At 50.6% G+C, this 10968-nt stretch overlaps 1 protein-coding gene across 1 annotated transcript in view; it reads left to right on the top strand.

Annotated features, from left to right (window-relative positions):
* Positions 1-10968, top strand: part of LOC112975036 (quinone oxidoreductase-like protein 2) — a 68161-nt gene that overhangs the window by 46743 nt on the left and 10450 nt on the right. The gene's annotated exons all lie outside the window — the stretch shown is intronic.

Below are 10968 nucleotides of genomic sequence, written 5' to 3'. Positions count from 1 at the left end.
GCCTGCGCCGCCCCGGCCCCCTGCCCGCCTGCGGCCCGCAGCCGCCTCCCGAGTGGGGCGTCCCGGCCCCGGCCCGGGGAGGGGGGGTGGTTGTCGCCCCCGAGGGGGGTTTCTGTCGCCCCCGAGGGGGGTTGTCTCACCCCCGAGGGGTTTCGCCGCAGCCCCTCCGTGTGGGCCCAGTGCCTCGGGCCCCGCCAGCCCGCGGCCCCTCGCGAGCTGGCAGCGCAGCTCGGTAGTTGTCCGCCTAAAACCGACGCCGGGAGYGGTCCCCAAACCTTCCTTTTTCTGGGGAGAAGGGGGAGGCTGAGGAGAGGCAGAACTCGCCCCGGGAGCCCTGCTTGTGTCTGTCAGGAGCATCCCAGAGCCGCAGAAGCGGGATGAGCCCGCTGCGGGTCTCCCGGCGGGAACAGGCCATGTGCTTCCTACATTGGTTTCTCTAATGAAGGTCCCGGGAGCCTCAGGGGTGCAGGTTTGGGACCCTAAGGGCGACACGAGACGGGGTTCACGGGGTGTCGGGGGCATGGACTGTCTGTCACCATGCTGCGCTTCAGGGAGGCGCCTGGTGGAGACCGCGGCGGCTGTCACGCGCTCCGCGGTCTGTTTCTTCCAGGTGTATGGGAAGGAGGTGTGCTGCAGAGCAGGGAAGATAATCGGCTCCGTTAAGCTTATTTCACTGGGGGGGATTTGGGCTTTTGTTTGTTCCGAATTTTACTGATCTCCCTGAGTGCACGAGGTTTTAATTTTTCATTTTGTTTTCTGTGACTTTCCCATTGCTTAGGGGGCATGTTCATAAAAATCCCCAATCAAATACCTGTGAATATAGCATCCATCCTATAGTAACTCTTTAATCATAACACTGTAACTGGAATTTTCAGAGAGTTCAGCTCRCTTTGGGCTCTTTCCCTGTAATCTGTTGTTCCAAGTTTGTGCTTGTCCATGATCAATAAGAACAGGGCAAATTCATCCGAGTGCATAGATTCAGCGATTATCTCCACGGTGCGTGTTTCTCATAAATGACTCGCTGAAATCTAAAGCTTAGCACAGCCTGTCTCTAAAGGCTCGTCTCTGCACACAGCTTCGGCATTAGTAGTGCACTTAAAACTTTCTCTTTATGGAAATAGTTAAAACAATACTATAGCGTGGACCTACAGCAGTTATACTGCCATAAAGCTTCTTTAAGCTGGATATAGCTTCCCCACGTCTCACAGTGCTGTAAGTTGTCCTGTTTTCTTTTGCTCTGTGGTAGAGTAAGAGCATTCGCCCAGTGAGTTACTGCAGCTCAGCTGGAGAGCAGTGACTTCCTCCTGAAGGGGCCGTAACTCTCCAAGCTCTGCGAACTTGGCAGGTGGTGATCGGCCGCCCAGACCTGAAGATTTGTCTTAGGAACCGAGCCTCACTGCTGTGGGGCTCGCAAAGTGGCAGGAGTGATGCTCTCCTGACCTGACTGGGTTAGAGTACCCTCGCACTGGGGTGACTGCACGCGTGATGGGACGTGTATTAACTATTTCAGTGGAGAAAAAAGTCCTGCCAGCCCGATGATTAATTGATGAAACCGCATTTTCTGTGGGTTTGTATCTCATGCTTGACTGAGAGCTTGACCTGAATCTTCTCCTACAACTGGGTCGTTCTCTATCCTGTTGGGATTCAGTTTTTCCACTGTATGGTGGGAATATACACCCTGCTGCAATTTCCAAGCTGACTTTAAAAGCAAAGAGCCGTCCTTCTTCATAATATTTAGTTGTTTCATAATGAGCAGAACTGGTGTAGCCTGGTTTCCTATAGGTTCATGTCTCAAGATAGTTTTCCTGGTATCTAACAAAGAATGAGCACCCCCAGTGGAGAGGCTTGTAAGGTCTCTCTGCTTTACCTTGCTGCCAATTTTCATTCCTCTAGGAATTTAATTATCATGTGGGCCTCTACCTCTCTATTTATGTGGGTCGAAACAGAGCAGCGGGTTCAGTGCTTGCTGAGGTGGTGGGAGGTGAGGCACAGGGTCATGGAAAAGTGGTATCCTGGGAGTCTGATGTCCACTGTGACGGGTACAGGACAATTCCCTTGCCTCTCTTCTACTGCAGTAGAAGTACTGCTCACATCTGAGCTAGCTGCGTGGGCTGCTTGGAGTCGTGCCCTGGCCTCCAACGCTCCCGTGGGGAACTCTGCACAGAAGCAGCACCACCAGGATGCCCAGGAACTTCTGCTGGCTCCTTTCCACCCCCAAACGTGCTCTGATTCATGGTTCCTAAAGCACTGGAAATTGAGGGTGGATGGGGAATATTCCTTCCAGAGAAAACATCTGCATAAATTGGCATAACAATACCATAAAGCAGTAGGGATGCCAGTTTTTCCCTCCTGCCTTCTCTCTTCCCTGCTCATTCCACTGCTGCTGACAGTGTAATACCATACATATTCTCTGGGCTTATCATTTATGGGCCATAATCCAGAAAATGACTCAAGCTTTTCCCTCCTTCTCTCTCTCTCCACATGCCCCCTTCTCTCTTTTAGCCTCCCAAAACCTTCTGTGCCCTAAGCCTGTTCCTTACCCAAGCCTGTGGTCTTTACCTGCTGCATCTGCAGCTAGCTCGCACACGCAGCTGCAGGGGAAAAGGGGATGAAGCTGCTTTGAGCAAGAGAAGAGAGGCTGGCGTGTTCTGAGGGGAGGATGTGGCTGCTGAGCTACTGCCAAAAGAGGAACAGCGGAGATTTAAAAAGCTGCCACACAGTCCTGGGACAACAATTACCCGGGACGAGTATAGGGCACCAGCAACTGGTTCTCATCAGCTGAGGACTGTTTGCGAGTATGATTGACCCGTTCCACATGCAAGGTCCGGGCTGACTGGATAGCGAGGTTTCTGAGATTAACACTGCAGCAGAAAACAAAATCCATTCTTCTGATTAGCTGTGCGTTTTGGTGCAATGTAAACAATAATAAATGGCAGAGATGACTAAAATGGGAAGGCTGATACTGCAGGCATGACAGTAACAAAAATAGATGTATTTTGTAAATAAAGATGTCATGGAAATCAGAGATGCCCGAGTTTCATGCTCATCAGTTCAGCTGTTCTGGCTTGGGGTCGTCTTTGCCAGCAGTGCATAGGGGATTTGTGCAGGCATAAATGTACAGTAATATAAGCACATGCATGGAATTCCCTTTGTGTAAAACAGCCCCCTTAGCTGATATACTTACGGACATCATGTTAATCCACAGGCACTGGTTAAATTAGGACTGGAGTTTTACTCAGCCTTAAAATAAGTTAAACTGTTTGGAGAGAGCTGCATATTTATTTCCATTAAGCCAAAGAGCATATGTGTTGTAGAAGAAATTGAACTACAAGAGTCTGACTTGAGAAAATAAAGCTTCCGGCTTGACCTTCTTCCAGGAGAATGAATTCACATCTTCAGGGGTGAGCAAGCCTCCGTTCAGTGAGTTCATCTCAAATGGGCACTAATAAAACAAGAAAAGGCACAGAGGAGGGTGATAAAGACAGTGGAAGTGATGGAAGAGATGCTGCATGAGGAAAGCCTACAAAAATGAAGAGACACCCAGTCCGGAAGAACAAAATTCGGGGCAAGTGGAGACAGAGAGGTCTGAGGGATGTCTCTGCCTTYGCGGTATGGACATGGACTTACTATTCGCTGTTCCTCGCAGCACCAGAACTAAGGAGCATGAAGAGAAATCGTCAGCGCACAGGTCTAAAGCGGACAGAAGGAAGTACTTTTTCACACAACACATAATTACATTGTGGAACTTACTGCCACAGGATGTCACGGAGGCCAAAAGTATAAATGAATTCAAAAAAGGATTAGACAAATTCACGCAACCTCCGGCTCAGGAAATCTCTCTGCTGCTGATTACCGGAAGCCGGGAGGGTATGCCGGAGGAAGGATCACTTTATACTCTCCCTCTTCCGATATCCCTTCCTAAGCATCTGCAGCTGGCCACGGCCAGGCACTGGCTACTGGCTTGGGTGAACATCTATTCTGAGCCAGTCTCACAATGCCTATATCCTCTCGGCAATTCCCCATGGATGGACCTTACCCTGCTTTATGGGCTAGAGACTTCTGTCCCGATACAAGGCTGAACCCGAGCTCAGTTTTTGTTAGCTTTAGCCCGATGTAGTGCCAGCAAAGTGTGTAGTGGCCACTCTTTGCTGATCTACACTGATGTAATTGAGGCCAGATTGAGCCCTGAAACCTTCAGAGAGAGTCTTCCGCTTTTCCTGCCCCTGGGATTAAGTGCTGAAATCTCCATGGTAAAACCCTCTTTGAACTGGGAGGGCAGATAATTTACCAACTGATTAAAAAATCCAGCGCTAGGGAAAGTTAAATATTAAAGAACCAAGGCCCAGTTTTAACTGCTGCTGCTGTCCCTCCTTCATCTCCTGCCAACTGCCTCCAGGATACATATGCTGACACAGAATTTCTGCCTCACAAAAGCGGCTTTAAACTCAGGCTATTAATGCCGGGATAGGAAGCAGAAAAATAGAACAAAGGCAGCGAGGGACTCGGCTGGCTTCCACTGACTTCGGTTGTGCCCGATGCATCCTCCGTGGCGTCATCGCAAGCTGCAGCCTCGAAGGGTCGCTACCCCGAAGCCCCCACCCGAGCGACACGGTTTTCCAGCCTGGTTCCTCCTCCGCTGTTTCCTTTGACCTCCAGACGTTAGGAGGTCTAAAATATTTGGCCGCGTACTTAGCCCGGTTTTAACTGAACTATAATTTTCACTAGGAGCGAAGAGAGATTTCAGAGAAACATCTGGTCTCATTTCATCAGGAGAACAGCTCTGTCTCTATTTATACACGYGCCAGGATCACTGTAGCTCTCAGCTGTTCCTCCCTCTCCATCCCCTTTCAACCCTTGCTGTCCCACTATGTTGGGGCAGGCGGAGGGTCGAGGCCAGCCTGCTGCCACATGAAACAGAAACCGGTCCTAAAAATGTGGACTTGCGAGAACTTGTTCTCCCAACACTTGGYGCGCTCTGTCTGCCGGGCGCATGACACTGTGCCTCCGCGGAAGGGGTTCTTCCTACCCTTCCATCCTAACGGAGAGAAAACGGGGAAGACCCATCTGACCAGGAAAATAACCACAATTTGCTCAGCAGAAACCATCCCGCAGACTTCACTGGTCTGCGATCAGGCCCACCGCAAACGGCAGCAGGAAATTACAGCATGAATTTCAGAGGAAAATTCAGAGCATCAAAAGAGACSGGCTGGCCCCTTCTCTTCACTACAAGGTGCTAACAAATAAGGCTGTGACCCTGCAAAGACATGTGAGGGTCAAAGACTGTGCTTGTGAGCGAGGCCCGTCCTTCTTAATTCACCACCGTGGGAAAAATTCATTCGGCTGCCTCCGCTCCGACACTCGCAAGGCATCGCATCTAATTCRGCGCATTTAAAATCCCTCTAGTCAAACGGCTGAGTACCTGGAAAATCACCAGAACACGCGTTCCGCTGCGCAAGTCGCTCTGAAAATGAATGATCATCTCCTGAGTGATGGTGGTGTGTAGGTCAGCATTAATCATCTGGAGGACGTCGGCCCTGCTGAGCCACTGCCTCRCTTTTCCCTCAGCCGGGCTCTCCCTCTCCTCCCACCCAGCTCCACTTCTAACTTGCATGCGCCTGAAACGCGGCTATTTTAGCTTCCCTCCCCTTCGCCATTTCAGAAGGCCCGGGCCGYGTGTTCGATACTGTCTTACACACAGCCATGAGAGTGCGAGCCACTGGGAGGTGCAGGTTTTTGTCGACCAAATGAGGCAGCATTTTCAGGTGTGATTATTGATTGCACCGGGGTTGTAAACTCCCCGCAGCAGGATTGTATTTCGCCCTGCGTTCGTACCGTACTATGGGATCCTGCCCCTTCAGTATACTACTTCAAAGGGCAATTCGCAGCAGTGACCTGAGGTTGGGTAGATCAATATTTGTTTACTCAGCTTGGGTGTTATTTTCATATGTGCTCGGTAATCCAAGTCCACCTGAATGCGACAGAGACGGCAAGCATTCAGGATCTGCAGCTCCAGCCGATGGTAGGAGCCAAACAGAAATCTGCACCCTCTGAAACGCTGCCCTTTAGGGGCAAACTCTTTTTGGTCTTCTGTGAGGAAGGAAATATGACTCACTCTTGGGAGAACATGCTCCAAATATATCCCTGGTGATTCTGCGAATGCTGTACGGGGCGGAGGGGGGACCCTTTGAGTCCCTGTGAGCTCTCYGCTTCCAGCGGTTGAATCTGCATGTGTCGGGGCACCCACTAGGATTGTTTAGGACTCCTTTGTCTGGGAAACATCTTTTTTTGGTGCATTTAATTCTCCAGTACGTTGGGTACCTTTATATAAGGTGTCAAAAGTGTACTGAGCTGGCTGAATTTCTGTTTACTTGCTGAGAAATGTTCTCTCTCCCTGAGCAGAACCACCCCAAGGAGACTAATGGAGTATCCTAAGATAACATTACGTCAGTGTAGGAGCTGCCAGCAGGATGTTCTYAGAGCGAAATCTGTCCTCATTCCACCCCCTTTATCAAAAACAAATTTGGAGGCATGCTCAACACTGATCTTTTTCCCCTCCCGTGGTATTTGGGGAGGAGGGGAATGGAGAAAGGCTGGTACAGGAATCTGAAGCTCTCATTCTGGGCGTCTTGTCTTYGGGCACTGGGTGGTGAGGGTTAGACGCAAAGCTTTTGGAACGGGCTCAAKGAATGGCTGGATGTGACCTTGCCAAGGTGCCCGAAGCCTGGGCATAAGGCTCTCAGAAATCTGTGCAGGGTCCCTGTTAGAGGAGACGGAGGTTCCCTTCTCTCTGCTGGAGAGGCTCAAACCCTCTGCTGGGACAACTTAGCTCCTCACCCTGGAAGTTAAGAATATCCAGATGCAAAAAAACCCCCAAACCCTGGCTTGTCAGAAAGCAGTTAGCTGGCTTTAAAGCCCAAATGACTCGCTTCATTTTATTTCCTATTTCTCTTTTTAATAGYTGCTGCCTGTCTGGAAGAATGCTGCTGCCTTTCCTTTAGAACAAAATAACCAGCCTCCAGCAACCTTCAGAAGAGATCTGCTAAACTCCGGGATTGACTCTAACAAGCAAAGGCAAGGCTGTGACAAACCTGGCAATTTTCTCTTCATATATTGGATCATCTTCAAGGAGCGTAGGACTGGCATTTAAAAATGTAGTCTTTTAACTGGTCTTTTTTGGTGATAGAGCTGGTCCCCAGGATATGTGGGAGCTGACGCCAGCTGATGCTATGACGACGGATACAAGTTGTGCAGAGGAGGTTCTGGGATGGACACGGGGTCAGCGAAAGGATAGGTTTACTAGCTTGTGCTCAGCCAAAAAAGTTTGGGTTTTATCTTTGGGCAAGAAGTGAGGTCAACAACGAAGGAATGATTTATTTATCCCTATTTTTCCTGTCAGACTCTAGGTTAGATGACTTGGCTTGAACTTTGAGAAATGAATAATCACTAGATTTATCTGCAGTTGTAGGAACACAGGCTTCTTTCTCCTGGGCTGCCTATATTACTAATTTATCCAGTTTCTCTCTGCTGTATTTTTGTTTTGCGTTGCCTAAACACATGGGTTCTCTTCCTTTGCTATTCTGAGCAGAGACAGAGGCAAATAAATAGGAACTTGTGCTCTGTTGTGTGGTTACCTAGAGAGACTGTTGTTTGCAAGCAAAGGGTATACAAAGACACAAATAGGCTCACTTGATGTAGCCTGGAGATGTACTTCATTAAAAATATTGCCCTGGGGTCCCCAGCTCTGCCCTTCATTGCTCACCACTGGAGCTGACTGCAGCGGCAGTGGCAGCATTTCTCAAAGCACAACTGATCAAGAACACTGTAAGGTGATGGCATTTGAGAAAAAAAAGAGGAGCAAAATGTGTATGTCTCTCCTCCTCTCCCCTCCCAATTTTCCAACCCGTTGTTCCTCTAGCTGTATAAATAAATAAAGGAAAAATACTGTTTAGAGCACAAGACAGCAGSTTAATAACATCTCACTTACACAACCCAGTGCATGTCCGTCTTTGTTGCCCATCCTGTCACCAGACGCAGACAGTTAAGGCAYGCTATCCTGCAGTACGAAACGTAGCTGCTTGTGTTTTTATGGGGATTGGCTGCCATTTTCGGGAATTTCCTCATGGACAACATGGAAGCTGTGACTGTCGCTGCCAGCTCACCAGCCAAGTCCAGCCCTTCATGCCCGAGGGAGGGCACCTGCAGTTCCTCCGCTGCAAAGGCACGGAGCTGCGGATACATCCCGGGCCAGCACCGCTGCCCTCCTTGGAGCAGGAGCCTCCGCGGAGCGACTGGCATGGTGGGTCCTGCTCCGGGAGCAGGCACTACGATGACATGAATAATACATCAGCCGGGCTGTCGTGGACTCTGTTGCCATCAAAAACATAGCGAGCACTAATGCTGCGTGCCCGCTCTTGTTCTGTTTCAAGCTGTATTTAAAAGAAAATGTAGGAATCCCACAGCTGGGTGGGACAGAGGTAAATGGGTCCTGGAGCAAGAGCTGCCTTGTGCTAACAAATGTCTGTGTGGTACCAGTCACACCAGCCTTCAGCCCAGAGAGCGTAGCGAGGATTTAGGGTTACGAGGAGGAGATTTAGGTTGCTGGAGTGATACAGAAGCAGACTGCGAACTCTGGACCATAAAAACATCTCAGGCATTTTGGAAGAAACACCTGTGTAGCAATTTCTCCAYTGAACACAAGGCTATAACCAAATGATAGTGACAGCCACAGCGACACAAGGATGTAGCTTCACATTTCCGAGCAGCACTCACTCCTGGAGAGAAGGTCCAGGTGTTGTCAGTGACCACGTGAGCCTCAGGTCTCAATCCCTCCACCTTTCTTTTGCCCGCCAGAGTCTCCCCAAGGATTCTGGTGCTCTCTTCCAAAGGTTGTTAGCAGTCGGGCATTCATTTTAAGGGAAGGGCCTGCCTCCAGGAAGGCACGAGCACCTCCCGCTCCAAGCGACAGACACGCGCGTCCAGATGCTTCGGGGCGGTGCCAGCCCAGCCCAGCTGCCATTTTCACAGTCCCTACTCTGCCCTTAATTACGAGTTTAAGTGATGGCTAATAAAGAGGATACAAAACAAATAAATTGAGCTGCTGCTCTAATTAAGYGGCTTTTGCTGCATGCAGTGAGCCAGACCCAGCTGTGTCAGAGTTCAGCAGAAGCCAATGGGGCTCCACTAGGGATTAATTTGAATCGAATGGGAATTACTTCAAGTAGGAAAACGCAGCACTGGCCATCTTGCTTCCCACTCTGCTAGCCAAGAAATGCTGGCCCATTCCTTAGACAGCCGTCCTGAGCAGGCGCACAGTCATTCACACGCATTTCGTTTGCAAGCCCTGCCTCTGCTTTCCAATCAGTCCTGCTCAGCGGAGAAAGAAGCTATTACTGCTGGACGTATGCTTATTTGATAGACGAAATGAGCTGACATCTCCCCTCGGCAAACTGCAGCAACAGGGTTTTGAAGGCATCCATTTCGTTTCACAAGCAGGGGTTGATGCCGGGGTAGGGCGAATGTGAAGGACGGCTTAAACGGAGAGAGCCCATGCTGTGACTGTCTTGTGGAAATACAGCTTTAATTTCAGGAGCCCGAACTCCCAAACCACAGCTTGCACTCCCACACGCATCCGCTCTCCAGAGCATGCTCTGCACAGCCATCTGTGCAGGTACGGCTCAAAATATTTGGCACTCTCTGTGCAGGAGTGTAAATTTTTGCCTGAGAAATACCTTGTCTCTGGGAAATGTGTAGGATATTTCTCCTCCCTCCGCTGGATTTTCCAGGGAAGAGTGTGGAGCTGCAAGGAGCACCACATCTTCTGTGACCACAGCTGGTATTTTTAAAATCCAAAATAAGAGCCAGTATGAGGTCCTCGAGCAGGGCTCCAACCGAGGCCATGCACGACGTCTTGTAAGAACATGTCCTGGCATAACTAAAAACGGCATCAGCGTTCAGCCGGCGCCCGCTCTCTTCTCCCTCTTCACGTAACTGCAATGCACCACGGCTAGTGTTCGATATGATCCCAGTAAGAAAGGCACTCAGCCTCCATACGGTATCGATTAAAATACCATTTACTGGAGCTAACGCTAGAAGGAAAGAGAGGACAGTGTAGATAATCTCACGTCCCTTCAGATGCGGGGGACCTGGCGCTGCGCAGCCCTGGATGGACCTCCGGTGCCGCCGGGGCACGGCACGCTGTGCGGATCCCGTCCACAGAGAGGCCCGCCGGCATTTTGCTCTTTAGAGCCCTTTTAGGATTTTCCTAGAAGAAAGCAATTCTATCCAGCATTTCTACCTCCAAGCAGAGGGACGCTCACAGGAGCACACACTGCTTCACTTCCACATAAGGACAAGGAGACGCAGGGGCTGCAATCGCCAGTGCCAAGAGGGAGCCCCAATTTCTTTTCTCGTGCCCACGCTCTCCCACGCACATGCCCACCCGCCTTCTGGACTCGGAGTTGCTATGAGATGTTTCAGCTCAAAGAGAGGACTTTTCTCTGAAAATTATAAGCAAATGGGAGCGAGGCTCTGGAATGGGAGATCCCTCGAGGGGAAAGGACAGGCTTGTGGTTAGACCATGGGATCGGGAGTCAGCAGCTTTGGGCTTCTCATCTGGGCTTTGACTCGCCCAGTGACCTCTGCTCGGTTCACTCCTGCTCGGTTTTCCCATCTGGAAAACCAGTGCGATAACACATGGCCGTGACTGTGCACGGCAGTTTATAGCTGCCAGCGACTGTCACGTATTCCTGCAAACGCARGGGTGCAAGAGCCTCTTCCAAAGCTTTCCGCGGGCGCTGAGCGACGGAGCTGCCAGCAGCTCCCTCTTTAAGCGTTCGGCCCGTGTTTGAGTATCTGCCCCGTTCTGGAAGCGCCGCTCGCCGCTCGAGCGCCGGATTTCCCGGGGGAAGCCGCGTTTGGCGCTGGGAACCGCGCGGCCTCCCGCCGAGGCGGGGCGGGCAGGGGGCGGCA

This window comes from Apteryx rowi, unplaced genomic scaffold, assembly GCF_003343035.1.
Source record: "Apteryx rowi isolate R43461 unplaced genomic scaffold, aptRow1 scaffold_65, whole genome shotgun sequence".
Classification (NCBI taxonomy): domain Eukaryota; kingdom Metazoa; phylum Chordata; class Aves; order Apterygiformes; family Apterygidae; genus Apteryx; species Apteryx rowi.
The sequence above is the reverse complement of the archived record's forward strand: the minus strand, read 5'-3'. Positions and strand labels throughout refer to the sequence as shown.